General features: G+C 44.1%; 1 protein-coding gene across 2 annotated transcripts in view; it reads left to right on the plus strand.

The window, feature by feature from the left end:
* The window catches only part of LOC144596562 (tetratricopeptide repeat protein 7A-like), a 176,848-nt gene that overhangs the window by 131,996 nt on the left and 18,762 nt on the right, over positions 1 to 26,090 (plus strand). The gene's annotated exons all lie outside the window — the stretch shown is intronic.

The following is a 26,090-nucleotide window of genomic DNA, read 5'->3' on the forward strand; positions in this document are numbered from 1 at the left end:
AACCACACATAAAGAGACACACAGACACGCATAAACAGACACACGCACACAAACACACAGAGAAACAGACACAGGCACACAGTGGTCCTCCTGTTCAAGTCTTGTCCCAAAGATTATAGTTCATGTGAAGGTTGGATTCATTGGTGGCATAAATTAGAAGCTCCTTGAAGGCTTGGAATCCAGGTAAAGCATTTTCACTGGGAAAAGCCATGAGAGCCAAACTAATTTGTGTTAGCCCAAAACTCACATGCATGCCAGCTAAATTGATTTGAAGAAAATCAGGGACTAAGAGCTGCCTAATTATTTCTTTCATTTCCCTCCCTCTTTTCCTTCACCCCTCCTTCCACATTGTTGGACTGTGATATCAATATCTGTATTCTCTGAGCTGAGCCAAGTAAACACAGAAAAGACTGAAATTGAATCTGTGACCTCCTTGTTCTGTATATTTTAGTACCACAGCTGCGAGACAGTAAAATGAGAAAACCCTAATTTATTTATTGCATAGCATGCTGATGCCAATTAGGGTATATATCCAATATATTAATTTAGGTCAATGAAAATCAAATAACTCTCAGGATACCAATTACCTCTCAAGTCACACATTTCTGTAATTGAACAAATTAGATTTTAATAAGAAAGGCTAAATAATTCAGTAATTTATTGAAAAGGTAGCAGAGGTTACCATATCCTCCAGTGTGATTGGAATGGGAGGGAGTTCAGCCTTTGTTGGATTGGGAGGTAGTGAGGGAGTTTTTATGCACTTATTGAATGCTGGCCATTAATCACTTGATTTATATCCCCCACAACCAGGATGGTTGCAAACCCATGTGCCCACCCAATCCTCATAAAACTTCCTTGCCTTTTCCTTTAATCGCAGACCTAACATATTATTAAATGTTGAAAAGGTATTTGTTTCCATCACTTGCTCTGGTCAAAGGTTCTACGTTTTTAAAACATTCTCATGTGTTTGTTCCTTCTGCTGTCTTGTCAAAATCACCTGCATTTAATGTCAGAACGTAGAACATAGAAAAGTACAGCGCAGGAGCAGGCCCTTCGGCATAATGTCTATGCTGAACATAATGCCAAGTTAAACTAATCTCAGAGAATGGAGAAACAAGGAACTGCAGATTTTAGTTTACAAAAAAAAGAGACCAAGTGGTGGATTAACTCAGTGGGCCAGACAGCATCTATGGAGAACATGGATAGGTGATGTTTCAGGTCAGGACCCTAGTTCAGACAAGTCCCAAAAATCACCTATCCATGTTTTTTCAGAGATGCTGCCTGACCCACCGAGCTACTCCAGCCCTTTGTGTCTTAAACTAATCTCATCTGCCTGCACATGATCCATATCCCTTCATTCCCTGCTTATCCATGTGCCTCTCTAAAAGCCTCTTAAATGCCACTATTGTAACTGCTTCCAGATACCCACCATCTGTGCAGTAAAAAAGAAGATCTACTCTGGTCAGTCCCTTAACAAATGCTTTCCCTTCAAATCCTGTAATCTTCCCTGTTCTAAAGTATAATACTGCCATTGTATTTGAATGAAAGTTGTTCTTGCTTTTTGTGCCTTAATTCAAACAGCGTATCAGTGAATTTGTGCAGCACCTTCACATGTCCAATATCTTCCCAATTAAATAAAGCCCCAAGTAAAAGACAAAGTGCTGGAGGAAAGACACCATCTCTTACTCTCGATTTCTGTGTCTCCACCGCATCTGCTCCCAAGATTAAGCTTTTCACTCCTGTTCATCTGAGATCCTCTTTCTTCAGTAAACATGGTTTTCTAGTGAATGGAGCTTTTGCACTCATGTCTGCTCTGTTTCCCACAGTTGTGCTCTTGTTCCCCCAGATAGAGCATGGGTAGAGATCCCCTGTTCCTTACCTTTCACCTCACTGGTCTCTGCATTCAACATATTATTCCCTGGCATTTCAGTCATCTTCAACGTGATCCCACACCAGTTGCATCTTACCATCTCTTCCGCTTTCCACAGAGACCTCCCTGTAACTCCTTGGTTTGCTCATGCCACCCCACACCCATGCCTCTGTACTTTTGTCTGCAACCTGTTCCTATATCTCCTCACTCATCTCCATTCAGGGAAGCCAGCAGCACTTCCAGATGAGACGCAGGTTCACTTGCATCTCTCTCATCCTCATCTATTGCATTTTGGTGCTCCTGATATGGCCTCCTATACACTGATGGGACCAAGCATAGACTAGTTGCTACTTCATTGAGCACATGCCCTCTGTCTGCCAAGGCCTGTTGAATTTCCCTGTTGCAGCCATTTTAAGTCCCATTCCCATACCAACCTTCATTGCCAGGGTGAGCCCATGCACAAACTGGAAGAACAGCACTTCGTATTGTTTTGGGTAGCATACAACCCGATAGCATGAACATTTAAATTTGCCACCTTCAAGTAAACCCCCTTACCCCTTCTCATCCACCCACCTCTGCTTGCACACCCTTCTCCCATTACCCCATCATCCAGTTACTTTCCCCTGCTCCTTTCACTCATCTCCCATCCCTCCCTACTGCGAGCTCCCATTCACCTTTCCCCCTTCTTTCCCCAGTCCCCTTCCCCCTATATCCCTCCCTCCAGCTATACATTTCAATTCTCCTCTTCCTTCCTTATCTCCCACCCTTTAGTCTTCATTTCCCCTCCAGCCTTTGCCACTATCTCCACCCATCTGTGTCTACCTTTTCACTTGCCAGGTTTAGTCCCACCCCTATCCCTCGATTTTCTTTGCCAGCTTTCTCTCCTCCATTTCATCAGTCTGAAGAAGGGTCCCAGCTTGTCCGTTTCCCTCCCTTGATATTTCCCGACCTGCTCTTTTCCTCCAGTTCTTTTTTCCCTCAGGATTCCAGCATCTGCAGTCTCATATGTCTCCAACCAACACCCCAAACGTCACGTGATATTCCTGCCTTGATATGGCTTTTTATAAATTCACCATGATATCTCCATTTTTATATTCTGAGCAAATTCTCATAAAGCTTGTATGCTGCTTTTAATAACTTGTGAATCTGAGTTTCCACATCCCTTGAGGTCGCACGTCAAAAAGACCCCCGTAACAGTATCAACATCCTAAGTTTGGATTGTGTTTCTTTTGTGGTCAATCGATGATCCTGGGATGGCCCAGGGTAAAGTATTTCAGCAAGCCCTGCCATCCTTTCCATAACACAGTGGCACAGTAGTAGATTTGCTGCCTTACAGTGCAGACACCCAGGTTGGATCCTGACTACTGGTGCTGTCTGTACGGAGTTTGTACATTCTCCCCGTGACCATGTGTGGTTTCCCCGGGTGCTCCGGTTTCCTCCCATAGTCCAAAGACTTACATGTTTATAGGCTAATTGGCTTTGGTAAAAATAGTTAAATTGTCCCTAGTGGGTATAGTGTTAGTGTATGGGGATCGCTGGTCAGTTACGGACCCGGTGGGTCGATGGGCCTGTTTCCATGCTGTATCGCTAAACTAAACTAAACAAAACAATGTGAAGGCTGCTTTTGATTCCTGGATAGGTCTTACCTCTTTCTCTTGGTACAAATTCTCTTGTCATATTTTATTGGCTGGGTTGCAGGTGGGGACCATTGTAACTTGTTCATCAGAGATGAATTTCAGATAATTTATAGTTATAAATAAAATCAGTACAATAACACCATTTATGTATCATAACAACATTTAAAAGACATTTGGACAGGTTCATGGATAGGAAAGATAAATAGATTCTTGATTAGTACAGGGTCAGAGGTTATGGGGAGAAGGCAAGAGAATGGGGTTAGGAGAGATAGAGCAGCCATGATTGAATGGCAGAGTAGAATCGATGGGCCTAAAGGCCTAATTCTACTCCTATTCCTTATGAATGGTTTAACGGGATAGGGGCCAAACGCGGGCAGATGGGACGAGTGCAGATGGGGCATCTTGGTCGGCATCGGCATGTGAGGCTGAAGGGCTTGTTTCCCTGCTGTATGATTCTATGACTCATGCATGCACTGACGAATGCAGTCAGCAGAACCTGTCTCAGCAGGGGAGGAGAAAATCACAGAGGGGGATCAGCAGGGGATCAACTGCAAATGTCAGGACACTGAACTTGGGGGAGAAAAGGCAGTAATTCACAATAAGGTTGTCAGGATCTTGGAAAAACAGTAGGTAAGTTAAGGTTTTTTTTAGGACCCAACTTCTTATGTCAGAACTTTAATAATCTGCATCTGCTGTTGAGTGAACTGGATATGTATTTCTAGCATGTTCTGATTTCCAAAATTGTTTCATTATGATTTGTGGTATCAATATAAATCATATTGCTTCCCTCAAAGTAATTTATAAGAACCCTGATATATTTTTGACAGTATTCAGCTTTAAGGCCTTTTAAGTAGGATTACAATCTCTAAAATTCTTAATGTTTTATGTTTATTCTTAATTGTTTACTGTATGTTCGTGTTGTTACTTGCGAGCAGAGCACCAAAGCACATTCATTGTATGTGTACATACTTGGCCAATTTATTCATTCATTCTTGGTATTTAGCTGTAAAACTTGAAAGAGGCAAAAGGGAGACTGCTGCCTATTTTGTTTTAATTGGTGACAGCAGCCACAATTCCCTGTGGTCAGTGTGCTGTAAATCATTTTACTTACCAAATTCACCTACATTTAATTAGTGTCAATAAATTAACTGATACTTCAAGTTCAAAGGTCTGGGAAGGTGCACATCAACATACCATTAGTCAACACTAGCCTGACATGTATAAACAATCAGTGGATGGTCTTTATGTTTAAATTTGAAATAGCCATCAAACATAATTTGGCACAATTTTTGATCTGCTAAATGGCTGCTAAACACTACATACGAAAGTAAATATGGATAGGAGGATGTTCTTCCCACTCTCCAGTTCATAGCTCCTCTCTTAAACCTGCACCAAATGCTCTATAGAATGTGTCAGAATCAACTGTAGAAGGTCCAAATCTGACAACATTTGTCAAAGTGTACTTGGCTAAATTTTCATTTGAATTACATGTCACAGGATGTAAAAGTTTCAAAGGTAACTATTACAGAAACTGTGCAATTAGTGACCTACTTTGAGAATTACATATGAGCATTGAAACAAGTCAGTCTATTGTTTAGGCCACATACGATTATCCTCTCCAATTCTCTGAATTAGATTAGTTTATCATCAGGGATTCAGGTTAGTTTATCGTCATAGGCACAAGGATATAATCAGTTCTTTATTTACCTGAAGCTCACAGAATAAACAGTATACATATAGTAATGATAAGCACAACAATAAATACAATGCTGTGTGAAAAACAGCCAAATGTACAAGATTGAAGTGCAAAATCCAAGTAGTGGTAAAGAATATTGAAGTACAATAGCAGAATAACCAAATGAGGTAGAATTAAGAGTAAGAGTACATGGCAGCACCTCCAAGAATGGGGTGTAAAAGAGGTGATTGGTTCAAGATTCAGGTAGCACTAGGGAAGAAGCTACTCATAAATCTGGACATCTTTGCTGTTAAGTTCCTACATTTTCTCCCACAAGGTAGAAGAGAGAAAGGAAATGCGCAGGATAATGGGCATCCTTGACAATACCTCCAGCCTTCCTGATGAACATCAGGATGGACAGGATGGAAGGAAGTGAAGAGCATGTGATGAACTAAGTTGTGTTTGCCACACTGCAGGTTTAGGCGATCAAGAGCAGATCAGATGCCATACCAGGCTGAGATGCTTCCTGTCAAAATGTTTTATTATATTTTATTCCATAGCACATCTGTAGAAAATAAATATGCTGAAGTGCTTTCTTGATCACCATATCAGTGTGAAGGGACAAGGTTTGTTGCTGGTGATATGGGTGCCAAGGAAATAGAATCTGTCAACTATCTCTACAGCAACTCTATTGATTAGGACAGGGTTGTGTTCACCCCACTGCTTCCTTAGGTCAACATCCAACTCTTTCTTCTTGCAGACGTTAAGAGCCAGGTTGTTGTCCTGACACCATGACACAGGGTCCCCGATCTCTTTCCCACACATCGTCTCTTCATTGCTGTTGGTCCACCAGACAACATCCAGTGGAGCGGAGCATGGGACTAAGCACACAGTCCAGAAGAGCACCAGTGTTGACGGTTAGGGTGACGGAAATGTTACGATCAATTCACTGCGGTAAACTGTCGATACATCCAGAAGCCAGATGCAAATAGAGGCCTGCTCACAATGGGCTTAAAATATATTTTGCTCATCCAGTAGAAATGTGCCATTACCGAAAGCCACTCCTGATTTCAGCTTGCAAACTCTGATGGTATTGTGGCCCTGTGATTATCACCTAGCATCTGTGTCATTACATTGAACTCCCAACTTGCTTTGGAAGTCCTTCTAAGTTCCTGGTGGCCTTATGGAGATCATACTTGGCCTGCTTGAAAGCCATGGATCTGGACATTAGCAGAGAGAGAATCTCTCCATTCTTCCAAGGTGTGTGGGTGGGATAGATCCTAATTGTCTTCATCAGAATGTAGTCACCAATGCATTTCTTGATTAAACCATAACGACTGAGGTATACTCATACAGGCTGGATGAAGTGGGCTTGAACATTTTTAATTTCAAGTTGTACAGCAGGATCATGGCAGTTGGGGGTGAGCCGTTTTTCAGCAAAACAGTGAGCACAGCAGTTCTTGATCTCACTTTGAAACAATAGCCTTGCTCTAAGCTCTTCAAGCTAGTTCCTTATTCAGGAGTGAATGAATGTTAGCTAAGCTGGACTTATGTAGTATGTAGACTATGTAGAAGTATGCTGGAGAGAAGGGCTTGTTGCAATCCTAGTTGTTTTACCCATACCTCCATCCCTCCTCCCTCCTCCCCCCCCCCCCTTATGGACTGCCACCCTTGTTTGCACTCAATACTGTATGGGTGACATTGAATCTAATAAAGGTCGGTAGTTCCAAAAGGTCCTTCAGATATCAGTGGTCAGTAGGTTACTTTCAGCACTGGATCTAACAATTTTTCCAGCACTGCGAAGGCTGTTCAGAACACAAAGTGTTGGAGTAACTCAGCGGGTCAGGCAGCATCTCTGGAGGCATGAATAGGCAAAGTTTTGGGTCAAGACAGTCTTCAGACTGATGAAGGGTCCTTACTGGAAAGGTTGCCTATCTATGTCCTCCACAGATGCTGCCTGACCCGCTGAGTTATTCCACCACTTTGAGTCCTACGCAAGATTCCAGCATCAGCAAATCCTTGTATCTACATAAAAAGCTGTTTTAACTGTTTTAAGAGGAGCTTTGCATAAAATGTCGCCACTCTCTGGTGTCATTTCTTTCTATTGACAGTAAAAGAAAATGTTCTTGATCATTTAGGAACATTCCTGATCCGAATGATCCTTCTGTTATATTTTTTCTTGCTTGTTTCTCCTTAAATATGTATAACTTGTATCAATGTAATATATTTAATTATAGCAACTGCTACCGATACTGCAATCTACTATCTGGAGTATAAATTAACAGCGTTGTTTTGACAGAGAGTTAGCGGCATGAAATGGTCCACCTTAAAGGAATTTTAAGAAATGACACTCATGAGTGTCATGGATGTAGACAGTGATGGGATAATTGTTTGTTGTGGGCCATCTATAATCAACATTTTAACAAGTGCTCGAAAGTAATGCTTATTGCTTCAGGGGACATTAATTTTGTATTTGGAACACATGGACGTGTTGAGATTAAAAAGTAATTTCAGTTTCATAATTTCTTTGTGCACCAGGTGGCAGATGTTTAAGGCAAAACCTGAGTGCTTCCTCATAATATTGGTGCCACATGTGTGGTATGTTAACTTAATCTTTTGTAATTGTTGGTAGTCACACTGCACAGAAAGTCTTTAGCAGAGGCAAACCACTTTCATGTAGAACAAGACAGTATCGATGTTGATCCTTCTTGGGCAACTCGTTCGGTGTCTCTTTGCCAAAGGATGGCAGCTTATAATTTCTCAGTTTTATGCAGGATAATACAACATATTATAACATATAACATGATTAATAAGGGTGTCAGGTTTTGGGGAGTAAGCAAGAGAATGGGGTTGAGAGGGAAACATAGATCAGGCATGATTGAATGGCAGAGTAGACTTGATGGGCCAAATAGCCTAATTCTGCTTCTAGAACCTGTGAACATAACATATAACATTATAACAATATAACATATTAACATGAACATTTTGTAACGTTTGAGGCCAGGATGTTAACCATGGCATGAGCAACATTTTGTGTCTCAGAAACTGGTGTCAGCATTTCACACTCTTGGTGGGACAACATACAACACAGTAGATTCACATTAAAGCCACCTTCATTCTGCTCCAGTGTTGGGCCTGGATATCAAGTAGTCTTTTTCCAAACATACCAAACAAGGCACAATTACACAAAAAAGGCAGATTTTTTTTCTGGGACAGATAGTTATCCAACCCCTTCTCCGCTTTCATCATCTATTTTCATCTTGGCACAATGCCCTGATCTTGAGCTTCTGATGGATGAAACTTAAACTAACACCACAAAGCTCGGTGCTGGGACCGCAGCTATTTACAAATGATTTGGATGAAGGGATTAAAAGTAACATTAGCAAATTTGTAGATGACACAAAGCTGGGTGGCAGTGTGAACTGTGAGGAAGATGCTATGAGGTTGCAGGGTGACTTTGGACAAGTTGTGTGAGTGGGCAGATGCAGTTTAATGTGGATAAATGTGAGGTTATCCACTTTGGTGGTAAGAGCAGGAAGGCAGATTATTATCTGAATGGTGTCAAGTTAGGAAAAGAGGAAGTACAACAAGATCTGGGTGTACTAGTGCATCAGTCACTGAAAGGAAGCATGCAGGTACAGCAGGCAGTGAAGAAAGCCAATGGAATGTTGGCCTTCATAACAAAAGGAGTTGAGTGTAGGAGCAAAGAGGTCCTTCTGCAGTTGTACAGGGCCTAGTGAGACCACACCTGGAGTATTGTGTGCAGTTTTGGGCTCCAAACTTGAGGAAGGACATTCTTGTTATTGAGGGAGTGCAGTGTAGTTTCACAAGGTTAATTCCTGGAATGGCGAGACTATCGTACGTTGAAAGACTGGAGCGACTGGGCTTGTATACTCTGGAATTTAGAAGGATGAGAGGGGATCTTATTGAAGCTTCAAGATTATTAAGGGATTGGACATGCTAGAGGCAGGAAACATGTTCCCGATGTTGGGGGAATCCCGAACCCCAGGGGCCACAGATTAAGAAAAAGGGGTAGGTCATTTAGAACAGAGATGAGGAAGAACCTTTTCACTCAGAGTTGTGAAGCTGTAGTATTCTCTGACTCAGAAGGCAGTGGAGGCCAATTCTCTGGATGCTTTCAAGAGAGAGTTAGATAGAGCTCTTAATGATAGCGGAGTCAAGGGATATGGAGAGAAGGCAGGAACGGGGTACTGATTGTGCATGATCAGCCATGATCACATTGAATGGTGGTGCTGGCTCGAAGGGCCGAATGGCCTACTCCTGCACCTATTGTCTATTGTCTATTGTCTAAATCGTAAGACATTCTCTGTCACTGTCAGTGAAGCAGTTATCTTCCCGAAATACAGCCGAAACGGTGCACAATTTTAGGAGCACTTTACTCACCATTCGCCTGCGGTGTGCAGTATCAATAGTATAAGAAAATAACTGCAGATGCTGGTACAAATCGATTTATTCACAAAATGCTGGAGTAACTCAGCAGGTCAGGCAGCATCTCGGGAGAGAAGGAATGGGTGACGTTTCGGGTCGAGACCCTTCTTCAGACTGATGTCAGGGGGGAGGGACAAAGGAAGGATATAGGTGTAGACAGGAAGATAGAGGGAGATCTGGGAAGGAGGAGGGGAAGGGAGGGACAGAGGAGGTATCTGAAGTTGGAGAAGTCGACCGGGCTGCAAACTGCCCAGGCGAAATATGAGGTGCTGCTCCTACAATTTCCGGCGGGCCTCACTATGGCACTGGAGGAGGCCCATGACAGAAAGGTCAGACTGGGAATGGGAGGGGGAGTTAAAGTGCTCGGCCACCGGGAGATCAGTTTTGTTAATGCGGACCGAGCGCAGGTGTTCAGCGAAGCGATCGCCGAGCCTGCGCTTGGTTTCGCCGATGTAGATAAGTTGATATCTAGAGCAGCGGATGCAATAGATGAGGTTGGAGGAGGTACAGGTGAACCTTTGTCTCACCTGGAAAGACTGTTTGGGTCCTTGGATGGAGTTGAGGGGGGAGATAAAGGGACAGGTGTTGCATCTCGTGCGGTTGCAGGGGAAAGTGCCCGGGGTTGAGGTGGTTTGGGTAGGAAGGGACAAGTGGACTAGGGAGTTACGGAGGGAACGGTCTCTGCGGAACGCAGAGAGGGGAGGGGATGGGAAGATATGGCCAGTGGTGGGGTCCCATTGTAGGTGACGTAAATGTTGGTGGATGATATGTTGGATCCGCTGGCTGGTGGGGTGGAAGGTGAGGATGAGGGGGATTCTGTCCTTGTTGCGAGTGGGGGGAGGGGGAGCAAGAGCGGAGTTGCGGGATGTAGAAGAGACCCTAGTGAGAGCCTCATCTATAATGGAGGAGGGGAAGCCCCGTTTTCTGAAGAACGAGGACATCTCGGAAGCCCTAGTGTGAAACACCTCATCCCGGGCGCAGATGCGGCGTAGACGGAGGAATTGGGAGTAGGGGATAGACTTTTTGCAGGGGACCGGTTGGGAAGAAGTGTAGTCCAGATAGCTGTGCGAGTCGGTGGGTTTGTAGTAAATGTCCGTCACTAGTCTGTCTCCTGTGATGGAGATGGTGAGGTCCAGAAACGGGAGGGAGATGTCAGAGATAGTCCAGGTATATTTAAGGGCAGGATGGAAATTGGAGGTGAAGTGTATGAAGTCAGTGAGTTCTGCATGGGTGCAAGAGGTAGCACCAATGCAGTCGTCAATGTAGCGGAGGTAGAGTTCGGGGATGGGGCCAGTGGACGTCTGGAACAGGGATTGTTCGACGTACCCGACAGGCAGGCGTAGCTAGGGCCCATGCGAGTGCCCATAGCTACGCCTCTGGTTTGGAGGAAGTGGGAGGAGTCAAATGAGAAGTTGTTGAGGGTAAGAACCAGCTCTGCTAGGCGGAGGAGAGTGTTGGTCGATGGGGATTGGCTGGTTCTACGGTCGAGGAAGAAACGGAGGGCTTCGAGACCATCCTTGTGGGGGATGGAAGTGTAGAGTGACTGGACATCCATGGTGAAGATGAGGGGGTGGGGGCCTGGGAACCAGAAGTTATCCAGGAGATGGAGAGCGTGTGAGGTGTCTTGGACGTAGGTGGGGAGGGATTTAACCAGGGGGGATAGGATGGAGTATCAAGTTTTGTTCAAATTGTTGTGCTATCGTGTACCGTTTTAGCTGTATTTCGGACACATACCCCATAAAATAAACATTGCCATGTTGATCTAATACTTCCGTGTTCAATGTTGTCATTAAACGCATGCTTCATTGAACGATGACTCCTGAGGTAAATGCTCAAATTTTCTTCAATTTAAAGTTTGACCACTCAATAATATTAAAATCGTGTGTCTTTTTTTTCCATCAACCACTGTCACAACGGGAACCCAACGGGTCCACGGGTCGTGTTTCGTTCAAATTGTTGCGCTATCGTGTGCCGTTTGGCTGCTTTCTGAACAACCAATTGCTCAAATGCTTTTGATTGCAACATGCGCCTTAATTTAGTTCAACAAAGAAACTGACAAGTTACAAAAGAACCTTTGGTAACAACGGGAACCCAACGGAAGCACGAGTTGTCTTGTAACATTTAAAAGTCAAAAGAGCAGTTAAATCAACTAACTCAAAGTTGGATCTTATAATCACATTTATAATACACTAACTCAAAGTTGGATCTTATGATCACATTTATAATACGCTCTTCACAAATACTAACAATTCTGGGAATGTGCATTCTCATTCAGCATTTGAAGAAGAAAGATAAGTTGGAAAAACAAGGAACTTTAGATGCGAGAATCTTGAGCAAAATGCTAAGTGCTGGAGTAACTCAGCAGGTGAGGCAGCATCTCAGGAGGACCAGGATAAGACAGTATTTTGGACCAGAACTCCTCTTCAGACTGATTGTAGGGGGGAGAAAGGTGACAGGGGTGAGGCATAGCTGGGAAGTGATAGGTGGATACAGGTGAGGGGATTTTTATTGGCAGATGGATGGACAAAGGCTGCCGATGTAAAGCAGATAGAAGGATGCTAAATAAAGAGAGGAGAGGAATGAAGCGTGAAGCCAAAGGAAGGGATATAGGGGTAGGGAAAAGACAATCGACAATAGGTGCAGGAGTAGGCCATTCGGCCCTTCGAGCCAGCACCACCATTCAATGTGATCATGCCTGATCATTCTCAATCAGTACCCCGTTCCTGCCTTCTCCCCATACCCCCTGGCTCTGCTATCTATAAGAGCTCTATCTTGCTCTCTCTTGAAAGCATCCAGAGAATTGGCCTCCACTGCCTTCTGAGGCAGAGAATTCCACAGATTAACAACTCTGACTGAAAAGGTTTTTCCTCACCTCTGTTCTAAATGGCCTACCCCTTATTATTAAACTGTGACCCCTGGTTCTGGACTCCCCCAACATTGGGAACATGTTTCCTGCCTCGAACGTGTCCAATCCCTTAATAATCTTATATGTTTCAATAAGATCCCGTCTCATCCTTCTAAATTCCAGTGTATACAAGCCTAGATGCTCCAGTCTTTCAACATATGACAGTCCCGCCGTTCCGGGAATTAACCTAGTGAACCTACGCTGCACGCCCTCAATAGCAAGAATATCCTTCCTCAAATTTGGAGACCAAAACTGCACACTGTACTCCGGGTGCGGTCTCACTAGGGCCCTGTAGAACTGCAGAAGGACCTCTTTGCTCCTATACTCAACTCCTCTTGTTATGAAGGCCAACATTCCATTGGCTTTCTTCACTGCCTGCTGTACCTGCATGCTTCCTTTCAGTGACTGATGCACTAGGACACCCAGATCTCGTTGTACGTCCCCTTTTCCTAACTTGACACCATTCAGATAATAATCTGCCTTCCTATTCTTACCACCAAAGTGGATAACTTCACATTTATCCACATTAAACTGCATCTGCCATGCATCTGCCCACTCACACAATCTGTCCAAGTCACCCTGCAACATCATAGCATCTTCCTCACAGTTCACACTGCCACCCAGCTTTGTGTCATCTGCAGCTTTGTGTCATCTGCAAATTTGCTAATGTTACTTTTAATCCCTTCATCCAAGTCATTAATGTATATTGTAAATAGCTGCGGTCCCAGCACCGAGCCTTGCAGTACCTCACTAGTCACTGCCTGCCATTCTGAAAGGGACCCATTTATCCCCACTCTTTGCTTTCTGTCTGCCAACCAATTTTCTGTCCATGTCAGTACCCTACCCCCAATACCATGTGCTCTAATTTTGCACACTAATCTCCTATGTGGGACCTTGTCGAAGGCTTTCTGAAAGTCAAGGTTCACTACATCCTCCGGCTCTCCCCTGTCCATTTTCCTAGTTACATCCTCAAAAAATTCCAGAAGATTAGTCAAGCATGATTTTCCCTTCGTAAATCCATGCTGACTCGGAACGAGTCACAAGGGCGGGATGATGGGAGAAATGGGTCACAGGATGGGGTACAAAGCAAAGAGGGAGGAAAAGGGATGGGGGTTTAATTTAGTCTAGAGATACAGCATGGAAACAGGCCCTTCCGCCCACCGAGTCACGATCGAACCCGTGTCTCTGGTGCTGTAAGGCAGCAACTCTATCACTGAGCCAACTTGCTGCCCTTACAATTGTTATCTAAAATTGGAGAATTCCTCCTTTGGAAGATTGGCATGTGCTTTGGGCAATTCTCTTCATCAGGACCGTTCCAATGAGCCAAAGGGAAAGTGCTTTGTCATTCTCTCTTTGTTTCAGTTTTCCCATAATACAATCCCTTGCATACATTTTTGTTTAAAACTCTGTCTCTGCTGTTTGTTTTTATTATCGCCCATGCTAAAAGTGGCCTGCAGCTGGAAGAGGTCAGATTTCTTTAATTTGCGTATGTTGTTTCCTGCTTTGTTAGTGCGCCTCTGCCCAAAGAAGGAAATGGCACAAGTGAACGTGCTGACCTTGTATCTGGAGGTGTTCCCACCAGTGGAGGAACCCAGAGACTATCAGTTTAAGCCACCGCACAGACACAGTTACAGCTAGCTTTGTGAGCAGCCTTTGATTCTTTGCTGGTGACGTTATTGGCCTCGCCCATGTTAGAGACGACTTTTTTAACAGACCATTGAACAATTGAATCGATTGACTCAGAATTGTTGATTGCGACTGCAGTGTGTATTCAGACCTGTTCACAACTACCAAAAATGCTGGCAATGATCATTGGAGTAATTGATAGTTTAATGCTTTGGTAGGTCTCTTCATCAACAGTTCCATCCAACACATCAATCTTATCCAGATGCTGAAACCATTCATATTTCAGGCGGAAGGCACGTATTGCTTTTCCGTTTTTATCGTGATATTGCAAGGCTGGAGTCGTACGGCTTTTATTCCAGCAGGCTGGAATTCCCCTGTCAATTCCACAGAAGCTTCCCAGAAACCAGGATAAATATTTTCTTTCTCTGAAGTGCTTATAACAGAATCAGTTCATGTTTCAGGTCCAGATTGTTTTCATGAATCTCTGCTGGGAAAGTTTGTATGATAGCTGGAGGAAGAGTTGATCTCCTGATCAAACAGGGTACCAACATCCACTGTCTATGATAAGTGTTTTTTGGTCTGTTTTGATAAACCAACAAAACTCCTCGTGTTGCCGAACCAAAGTTTGATGTAAAAGAATTAAACATTTGAAAATGTAATTTAGGAAGCAGTGATTAATAAACATGCTGTAATCCTAAAGTCTGGACCATCTAGAGCTTTGGAGGTTTGAACTAAAGATGAAATGGTTTAGAATGATTTTGAAGAACGAGTGAAGGGGTGTGATGAGGATGGTCTATGTGTATGTTAATAGAAATAAAAGGTGAGTGTTAATTAAAACAAAGGCGATAGTATTGCGGCAGCACAGTGGCGCAGCTGGCAGACACGCAGCCTCACAACACCAGAGGCCCCAGTTTGATCCCGACATCGGGCGCTGTCTGTATGGAGTTTGCACGTTCTCCCTGTGATCACATGGTTTCCTCCAGGTGCTCTGGTTTCCTCCCACATCCCAAAGACGTGCTGGTCTGTAGGTTAATTGGCCTCTGCAAATTGCCCCCAGTGTGCAGGGAGTGGTTAAGAAAGTGGTATAACATAGAACTAGTGTGAAGTGGTGATCGAAGGTCGGCATGGACTCAGTGGGCCGAAGGGCCTCTTTCCAAGCTCTAAAGCCATTGAAAACTTGAGAGAGACAAAAGCAAAGGAGAATGTGGTGCAAAACACAAAGTGCTGGAGGAACTCAACAGGTCAGGCAGCATCTGTGGAGGAAATGTTTCAGGCCTTCTACAGAATGAAAATAGAGAGGGGGAGAAACTGGTAGGGAGAGGTGGGGGCAGGACAAAGCCTGGCAAGTGAAAGGTGGGTATTTTAATTGACAGATGGGTGGAGTAAGTGACAGACCCTAGAAGTGAATAGGAGGCAAAGGATGTTTCTGTTTACAACTCCTTGCCTAAAGTATTGAATGCTGGGATCATGGTTGAAATCAAATCGTAATGTAAGTCACAGCAGTCAGGAAAGGGAAACTGAGAACTGGAGGAAAAGGATTCCATAAATTTTCAGTCAGCATGCTAGCAACCGTTCTTCAACTTCTTTGTCTCATTTTTTAATCTCTCCGTAATGCATGAGAATAAAGTGCTTTTATTTCATCTATTTTTAAGGTAATATGCAGCAAGCTGCAGAAAACTGCATGCAACATAATTTAACAATTCCAACTCTTTGTGCTGTTCCTCTTCCCCACCCAGCACCCACTCCCCATCAGTTGTGCTTGTGTTGTTCAGAATGTACCCCTTAATACTGCACAAAGGAGTTTTAACTTTTAAAAGCGGTTTGTTGTAAATTTTCATTCAAAGGAAAAGTTCTGTTGTCTTATCTTTTCAAAATAAATCATTCAGTATATTTCATTAGAATAGAAACTATGGCACAATGTGTCTAAACTGCATTTTGTTTTGAGAATCCTCCTTAGTGTCTTCATTGCCTACCCTCTGAGACCACATCTGCCCTGATAGCTGAAGGTTAAACAGCCATTGTGTTCGAACAGAAATTGGGAGCTCTTTAGTTGGTGATAGGATGGTTCAGTTGCCTGATTACAGCTGGGAAGAAACTGTTCCTGAATCTAGAGGTATGCGTTTTCACACTTCTGTACCTCTTGCCTGAGGGGAGAGGGGAGACGAGGGAATGACCAGGGTGAGACTCATCCTTGATTATGCTGATGGCCTTGCCAAGGCAGCGTGAAGTGCAAATGGAGTCAATGGAAGGGAGGTTGGTTTGTGTGTGATGGTCTGGGCTGCATACACAATTCTCTGCAATTTCTTGCAGTCTTGTTTGGAGTTGTTCCCAAACCATGTTGTGATGTATCCCGATAAAATGCTTTCTACAGCGCATCTGTTGAACTTGTGTTGGAGCAGTTGGATTTCCTAACTGCTGATGTTATTTAACTCCACAAGTGCCCTCATGTAACTGTTCTCCATTTTTGAGCCTCACTGGTGGTAAGATATTTACCCATCTCTTATGTCAATGCAGAAAACCCAATTGCATTATTTTGAAGAATAGCAGGTAAATCTTGGTGATCAAACTTACTCGCTGATCAAAAACAAAAAAAATTATTAAGAAACCTGGTCACATTTGCATTGCTGTTTGTGAGAACTTGGTTAGCTGAGATTTTCTTTGCATTCATTTGTTTACAAAAATGCAGTTATTGATGATCAATAACTGACTTTGAACAATAACTGCTAAGAGTGGCCAACATTGTTAAGGCTTCAGAATAGTCTATCTACCAGCTGTCCCTTGCCTAAAGGACATTATTGAGCCAGTTTTATTGACAACGTGGTAGTTTCATGACAAGTAGCTTTTTATTCCGAATCGTATTAAATTTTCAGTGATTGCATTTACCTGCCCAAGCCACCATTGTGACATTTAAGTTCAAGAGTAATAATTATCAGTTTTGGCTTTTGGATTTTTGACAATAGTGTCTACATTTCAACAAAACTACAATGGTTGGTTTTATAAGACTTTATTCCTTGGAGCATAGGAGGATGAGGGGTGATCTTACACTTTATTCCTTGGAGCACCCCATCCTCCTATGCTCCAAGGAATAAAGTCTTCCAAAATAGAGGTGTATAAAATCAAAGGATGAATGGATAGGGTAAATACAGAGTTTTTTTACTCAGAATAGGGGAATCAAGAATCAGAGGACATAGGTTTAAGGTGAGGGAGGGAAGATTTAATAGAACCTGGCAGATAACTTTTTTACACAAAGGCTGGTAGGTATATGGAACGAGCTGTCGAAGGAGGTAGTTGAAGCAGATACCATCACAACATTTTAAAAACATTTGGACAGGTACATGGGTTGGATAGGTTTAGAGGGAGATATACCAAATGCAGGCAGGTGGGTCTAGTGTAGATGGGGAATGTTGGTCAGCATGGGCAAGTTGAGCCGAAGGGGCTATTTCCATGCTGTATGACATGATGACATTATGACTCTATAGTACGTAGGAGTATTGACAAGCACTGAATAAACAGTCTTTCTTTTTTAGGTGCTTTCCCCAAGCGTTTTTCACCAAGTGGGCTGCATTAAAATTTGTTCTTAAAAGTACAGTTTTGTCTCAGTCTGATGGATTCGCTCCTTCCTGCCTTTGTCAGATTTTGACAATTTGACTGATATTTATAACACATGCCTGACAGTGTCATTCTGCTAAGTGCCGATCTACTCAGAGCCATTTCTGAAGAATAGTCAGAAATAAAATATTTGGCGTGTAATTTTATGATTGAAAACAGGTTACATTTGTACATTACTTGCAAATATAATTCAGCCCACATATTTAATGGTTTTCTATCTGTCATTGTTACTGATCATAATAGTCTGTTATTATATTTCCCCAAATCCAGATCTGACTTGTTTTATGGGAGCACAGTGTTACTTAAAACCACATAGGCATAATTTAGTGCTATTAAGTGAAATGGTTTTACAATCAGAGTAGTCAACTTTAGGAAAAAATTGAAATTGATTTTCACATTCAGGAAACATAACACTGATTTAAAACTAATTAAACATATTGGAAATACAGAATTCCAGCGCGAGTCATCTGAAATGAAACAGAAAATGTTCAAGACGCTTGACTGGTTAGATAACTTCTAATAAAAACGAAACTGTTAATATTTCATCAGAACAAGGAAAGAGAGAAAATAATCTAGTTTTAAGCTGTGGAGAGTGTGAAGAAGGTGGGTAGGGTGGGAGTGGGGGGTGGGATAGAACTAAGTAATGTCTAACAGGATAACGTTGGTGTTACCATGGTTGATGAATGGATCAACAGGAGGAGTTAGGAAAGGAAATGTAAAATCTGCAAGACGCAGACAGGTCCTTGGTCTGCTAGCAGTTGGTGTTAGACCTTCGAACGCACGAACAGGCCCTTCACTATGTCCATGCCAAACATGATGCCAATCTCATCTGCCTGCACATGATCCATATCCCTCCATTCCCTACAGAGGCAGGTGCCTATCGAAAGCCCACTTAAATAGCACTATTGTATCTGCTTCCATCACCATTCTTGGCAGCACATTCCAAATATCCATCACTCTCCCTGTGTAAAAGCAATACTTGCACCACATATGTTTTAAGCTTTTCCCCTCTGACCTTAAAGCTATGCCCTCTAAATATATATATATATATATATATATTTATTTATTTTAAAAATAATATCTATATCTAATCTTGAAATTTCACCCGGGTGGGGGGGGGGGATGATTCTGCCCTATCTATTCATTCATATATATATATATATAATATGTATTATATATACATATAATACATATATATATGTATTCACCCCCCCCGGGTGAAATTTCTAAGATTAGAGGGCCTAGCTTTAAGGTCAGATATCTCTCTCTGTCTCTGCCTCTCTCTCTCAAACGGGTCCGCGCTTGCGCAGTTGGGGCCTGTTGATCTAGTGCTTACATAAGATGGCCGCCGGATCGCATGTGCGCAGAACACAACAGGTTCAAGGCCACTTGCATTAGGGACAGAGTCATGATTGAGGAATTCTTCAAAGTGTTCCTTATAATGGCTGACTGCATTCCTGGCCCTCTGTAGGCTAGGTCCTTGATGGTCTTTGAGCCATAGATAGTCTTGTCAGTGCTGATTAACTTGCAAATCAACACGTTTCTGAAATTCCTGCACTTATTCCACCTCTGTCTGTCCCTTCGAGCACTGGTTTTGTGTTGGACCATGGCTTTCAGGTGCTGATCGAGCTTTTCATTTTCCATTGAGGGGCGGTGGACCTTCTAAGCCAAGAACATGTGGTGTTTGCAGTTAATTAGGCCGTGATTTCCTGGTCATTCCCATCATTGGTCCTGGTGTTTTCTGAAGAAAGGCAAAAGTTTATTCTGCTAAATATTGTGGTCTTCAGGCTTTCTAATAAGAGCTTTCATTCCAGGGTCCTGGACATTCAATGTTAATTTTCTTGGGGCAACGTTTCTCTTGCTGCTTATGTTCTAGGTCCAGGTTGTTGAAGATAACAGAACAAATTTGTCAGCAATCAACCATTTAGAACAAAAGCCAGACTAAATCCACCAGCAACCAATTTAAATATTTTTAATAATCCTTTTAGACACTGCTGGTAAGATCTTCCTCTGCCACTTATATTCTCATTCTGTGTCAAGTTCTCAAGTTAGCTGACTAAAAATAACTTTGTTACAAATCTTTGTATTCATTCCATTTATTCATTGATTCAGAAATCCTAGCTTTGGGTAAACTAGAAACGCACTGAAAGGAATCGTACTTTTCACAATGAAAATGGATTTCTGAACTGTCAGACTCACTCCAAGTGAAATTTTAGCAGTGGAACTTCTGATTCAATTGTGCTTTTATGTTTATAGATGCAGAATCTCCGAATTGTCCTGTAATTTAAAGCATTAACAACTCCATGAGTTAACTCCTTGAGTTAGCTGCAAGGAGTTCTATGTTAAATGATTTTCCATTTAATGGCTTAAACTATGGAGACAGTTGTAACTTTTCCAAAAGGAATCAGTTTCAGGAACATCAAGACTTATATTGCTAACCATTGTGTTGGCGTAGTTTTAGGACTAATGGCTGGCTTACACCGAGATGTTAATGAGGAAATAGTTCAACAGTTCAACAGAGCTTTATTTGTCATTCGGTACCAAGGTACCGAACGAAACTACATAGCAGTCACACAAAAAAGAAAAAGAACACAAGACACATGACCCCAACACAAACATCCATCACAGTGACTCCAAACACCCCCTCACTGTGATGGAGGCAACAAAACTTCCACTCTCTTCCCCACGCCCACGGACAGACAGCTCGTCCCCGACCGACCCGCACAGTCCCCGCAAGGGGATGGCCCGCGGCCGAGTCGCACCGGGCACTGAAACGTCTCGCGGCCGAGCCGGGCGATGGAAGGCCCCGCGGCCGAGCCGTGCGCAGCTAAGTCCCGCGGCCGAGCCGGGCGATGGAAGGCCCCGCGGCCGAGCCGTGCGCAGCTAAGTCCCGCGGCCGAGCCGCGCCGGGCGATGTTAGGTCCCGCGGCTGAGCCGCACCAGCGATGAAAAGTCCCGCGGCCGAGCCGCACCGGGCGATGGAAGGCCCCGCGGCCAAGCCGCACCGGGCACTGTTAAGTCCAGCGGCCGAGCCGCACCGGGCGATGGAAGGCCCCGCGGCCAAGCCGCACCGGGCACTGTTAAGTCCAGCGGCCGAGCCGCACCGGGCGATGTTAGGTCCCGCGGCCGAGCTGCGCCGGGCGATGGAAGGCCCCGCGGCCGAGCCGCACCCTGCGCCGTGAGGAAGAGACCTAAAAGAGAAAGGTTTCCCCCGTCCCCCCACCCACACCACCACCCCCCCACACATACACAACCAAAAAAAAAAAAAAACCATCCCAACACCGACACACAACAAAAAAAAAAAGGAAAAAAGACGAACAGACTGCTAGCGAGCCGCAGCCGTTAGGCGCCGCCACTTCCGCTTCTTCTTCTTCAAAAAAAGTATGTATTTAAAAGGACATCAAGTGCTGGAGTAATTCAGCAGATCAAGCAGCATATCTGGAGAGCATGAATAGGTGACATTGCAGGTCGGGGCCCTCGCTCGTATGGGAGGGGAAAGAAAGCTGGGAGAGAGGAAAGGCAGGACAAAGTGGGGTAGGTAATAGATGGTCACAAGCGAGGGGGGGGGGGGTGATAAACAATTGGTTAGAACAAAGAGGAGTGTTTCACACCCTCTGTTTTAATCTCTGGCCTTTGTTCCAACTATCTGCCTATCAAACCCCCCTCCCTCCTTGCCTGTGTCCACCTATTACCTGCCACATCTTGTCTTACCTCTGCTCTGTTCCAGGTTCCCCTCCCCCACCACAATAGTCTGAAAAAGAGTCCTGTCCCAATACATTACATTTCTATGTTCTCCAAAAATGCTGCCTGACCCACTGAGTTACTCCAGCACTTTGTGTCCCTTTGTGAAAACCAGCATCTGCAGTTCCTTGTTTCTACTCTATAGGGTCAAAGGTCAAAGTGCGTGAAGCACGGAGTCGCTCAAGCCGTCTGGAAGACATCGCAGCTTCCGGCATACACTAGTAACACATGCAACACGTACATTCTTACCTTGAAAACAACACCAAAATGGCCACTTTTTGTGCTGTAAAAAATGAGGAAGAAGCTGGAGGATCCGGCGGAGGAAGAGGAACTAGGAGAAGAGCTGCAAAGCCGTTGGACGTAAGAAGCAGCTGGGAAGACGTCTGGCCAGCCGGCGGTAGAAGGGGAAATACAGCCGGGAAGGGAGGCAGGAGAACAAAGCCGAGAAGCAGAGGGCCGCCGACCGGCCGGCGGGGGTAGAAGAAGAGGAGGAGGAGGAGGAGGAAAGGACAGGGTTGAGCGAGCAGGTAGAGGAGCAGCGGGAAGAACCCTAGCCGAGGCGTTTGGAGTTCTGCAGGGGCAGAAGCAGCGAGCGCTGGAGGTCGGCGACCCGCCTGAGGGTGAAGGGCCCAGGGAGGAAGGGCTCAACGGCCTTGGAGGAGGTGGTGGTGGAAGAGGAGGAGGAGCGGAGTGTCGAGCCCGAAGAGGAGGAGGAAGAGGACCGGGGAGAGGCCGAGCAGCAGCGAGAGTTGGGCTGGGAGCCGAGGCGGAGGATCAGGCCACGGCTCTGCTCGGCGGCTCCAGCCACGAGGTGTTGAGCGACGGTCAAGTGGAAGCGGAGTCCGGCTGAAGGAGATCGCGAGCGGGGAGAAGGGGCTGGAAGGCCAGCAGGAGCGGCGAGGGGCTGAAGAGCCGCAGGAAGCGAGGCGCGGAGCAGGGGCGTCGAGCCTGGAGGAGCGACGAGCGCAGGAATGGTGAGAGGTGTCGGGACGCTCGGAGCGCCGGGAGGGAGCCAGAGACGCGCTGATGGGAGAAGACGGGGGAAGCCGAGCTGCAGCAAAGTGCAGCCGCAACATTCAACTGCAACACCCTCTCATTAGGACTGTTGAATTGTTCCACGACAGAAGTCATTCCAAACATAAAATAGAAGAAAAAGACAAAGCAAAGAGGGCCCGCTGCTCTGTAAGTGATTACCTGCAGTACACTGTGTGCCCTCCAGTAGGCGTGGTGCGGCAACAATGCGGGTCAGGGGTTGTGACCTCACCTGCCGTGCAACACCCCTAGAGTTTGTATTTATTTGCAGTAAGTAAATAGAGGTTGGTTTGAATCCAAATAAAATTAGAATCAAAGTGGAAAATAAATAACTAAGTAGATGTAAAGAAATTCTGTAGGTCTCACTCAGCCTGATAGCATGCATTGTGGGATATAGTGGAAAGGAGCATTGGCTCACTTGATTTCTTTGTTTGGATCAAATACAGCAATTAATTAATAAGTCTTTAATTCACTGGCTTTTTGTATGCAGACCATTGAAAGGGAAAACTTCCTATTAATCTTGCGATTATGACATTTATTTCCTCGAGTGAGAAGTTTTATTTTCATGTTCCTTTCTCTGCAGTTTATTCACCACAGGTAATTTGAAAAGTGTTTATTGCAATTCCTGAGCAAAGCCGTAAAGCTGGGATACATGATTGCATCTGTAAAATTGCCATTGCTATAACTCTCAGCCTGACACACCTACAATTAAAAATTAACCATTAATCCAAGTATTATTGTGCAAGTAACAGCAGTGTAATAAAACCAGAAAATGCTGGAAATACTCAGCCCCAGTACTATAACTCTGAGGTAATGGACAGTAAAAGGAATACAATGAAGAAAGGAGGATCTGTTGGTTATCGGGTGACATTATTCCTCATGGAAGTGTCCTCAGCCTAACCATCTTAACTGCTGCACTGCAGACCTTCCTCCCATCAGGCTGATTGGAGTGTTTGTTGATGGTTGCACAAAGTACATTTTGCATTTTGCTCTTCATAATAAAGCACCCCGGCCTGCATGTAGCAGGATGTAGATAACATTCAGATGCAGGCGAATAAGTGGCCAATAACATTCTCGCCACAAAAGTGCCAACCAATGAACATCATCAGCAAGAGAGAGTCCAACCACCTACCTTTGCCATTTGGTGGAGAGAAGGAATGGGTGACATTTTGGGTCGAGACCCTTCTTCAGACACGTTTCGGGTCGAGACCCTTCTTCAAACCAGTCGAGACCCGAAACGTCACCCATTCCTTCTCTCCAGAGATGCTGCCTGACCTGCTGAGTTACTCCAGCATTTTGTGATACCTTCGATTTGTATCAGCATCTGCAGTTATTTTCCTACACATCTCATTTAACACGATCGTAGTGTCACACAAATGTAATGGAGGATGTCCTGGGTGTGATGATGGGACTTTGCCTCTGAAAGGACTGTGTGGTTTCTGGTACTTTAACGGAAAGAGGCATCTGCCACAGTTGGATTGATAAGGATGAGGTTCAGTGATTTTATTTCTCATGTTAAGAACATAAGATACAGAAGCAGAATTAGGCCATTCAACCCTACAAATCTACTCCGCCATTCAATCGTGGCTGATCTATTTTTCCCTCTCATGTTGCTTCACTTGTTACCTGTTGCAGCTCCAGTCAGGCAGCTTTGGAGCGGCACAGCGGTAGAGTTGCTGCCATACAGCACCAGAGACCCGGGTTCCATCTTGAATACAGGTGCTGCCTGCACAGAGTTTGTATGTTCTCTCCATGACCACATGGGGTTTCTCCAGATGCTCCAGTTTCCTCCCACACTCCAAAGATGCACAGGTTTGTAGGTTAATTTGGCTTCTGTAAATTGTAAATTGTCCGTGGTGTGTAGGATTGTGTTAGTTACGGGGATCACTGGTCAGCACAAACTCAGTGGGCCGAAGGGCCTATTTCCTATCTCTAAACTAAACCAAACTAAAGTTGTGCCATTTCATTGATGGGCAGCTGGCTAAATTTCTGATTCATTACCACTGATCAAAACAATGTAACTTAACTATAAATGAGGGTCGATTCACCTATCGACCTGATGGCTACAGTATCACCACTGTAACCCGGGCCTCAACCCATCGACTATCTTTAATCGGATTTTACTGGACTTTATCTTGCACTAAACATTATCCCCTTTATCCTGTGGATGGCTCGATTGTAATCATGTATAGTTTTTTTTCCGCTGACTGACTGGTTAGCATACAACAAAAAGCTTTTCATTGTACCATTATAGTAAACTAAACTAAACAGAGATATTTCCTTTGTACTTTCCATCCCTCCCTAATCTTCTCTACAACTTGTTAGTTTTACTTTTTAGTTTTAGAACTACAGCATGGAAACAGACCCTTCGGCCCACCGAGTCCAAGCCAACCAGCGATCACCTGTACACTAGTTCTATCGTACACACTAGGGACAATTTTCAGAAGCCAGCTAACCTACAAATCTGCGCATCTTTGGAATGTGGGAGGAAACCAGAGCGCCCAGAGAAAACCCACGCAGTCACAGGAAGAACATACAAACTCCATACAGACAGCAACCGTAGTCAAGATCGGACCTGGGTCTCTGGCGCCGTAAGTGAGCAACTCTACCATTGCACACTGTGCCCAACTAACTGTGTGGAGTCAAGTTCTCCCTGTGACTGCGTGGGTTTGCTCGGGTGCTCCAGTTTCCTCCCACATCCCAAACACATGCAGGTTTGTAAGTTAATTGACCTCTGTAAGTTGCCCCTAGTGTGTAGGGAGTGGATGCAAAAGTGAGATAACATAGAAGTAGTGTGAATGGGTGATCAGTGTGGACTCGGTGGGCCAAAGGGCTTGTTTCCACATAGCATCTCCAAACTAAACTAAACTAAACTGCTAATGACTAATTATTCCAATTTTTTTTTTCTTTCCAAATTCTGCTGGAAGATCTTTGACCAGTGCTTCTCATCTCACAGATGCTGCCCGATCTGCTGAGTGTGTCGTGCATTTTCTGTTTTATTTCAGATTTCTCGCATCTGCAGTATTTTTGATTTTCAGTCTCTGAGGACAACTGGCTCTCTTCCAAGCCATACACTGTCTGGCCTGGAAAAATAACGCTCTTTCTTCATTGTTCCTGAATTATAATTCACAAACACCAACCTTTGAGCACTGTACAAGATTCCCCTTCACCTGGACTGGAATGTTTCTTGTGGGAGGTTCATCAACAATTAGGAAAAGGCATTAAATCTTGTCTTTGCCAGCAGGGCATGCATCTCATGTATGGATCTTTTAAAAATAAAATCTTCCAATTTGTCTGTGAATTATGAATTTTATGGAATTCTGACATTATTTCAGTCAGATATTTTCCATTTAATGTTTTTTCTTTCTGTATCCCACTGCCAAAGGATTATTTGATCCAATCCACAGAACTAAATTAACTTAATCCCACGAGCCTTAACCTTTCAAATTCACGCAGTTTATCAATGTGTTTTCTTTTGATTCAGTATGAATGGCAATTAAAAAGCATGAAGTGTAAATTAGAATATAATATTAACATTGGTATAAG

The sequence above is a fragment of the Rhinoraja longicauda genome, chromosome 9 (assembly GCF_053455715.1).
Source record: "Rhinoraja longicauda isolate Sanriku21f chromosome 9, sRhiLon1.1, whole genome shotgun sequence".
NCBI lineage: Eukaryota > Metazoa > Chordata > Chondrichthyes > Rajiformes > Arhynchobatidae > Rhinoraja > Rhinoraja longicauda.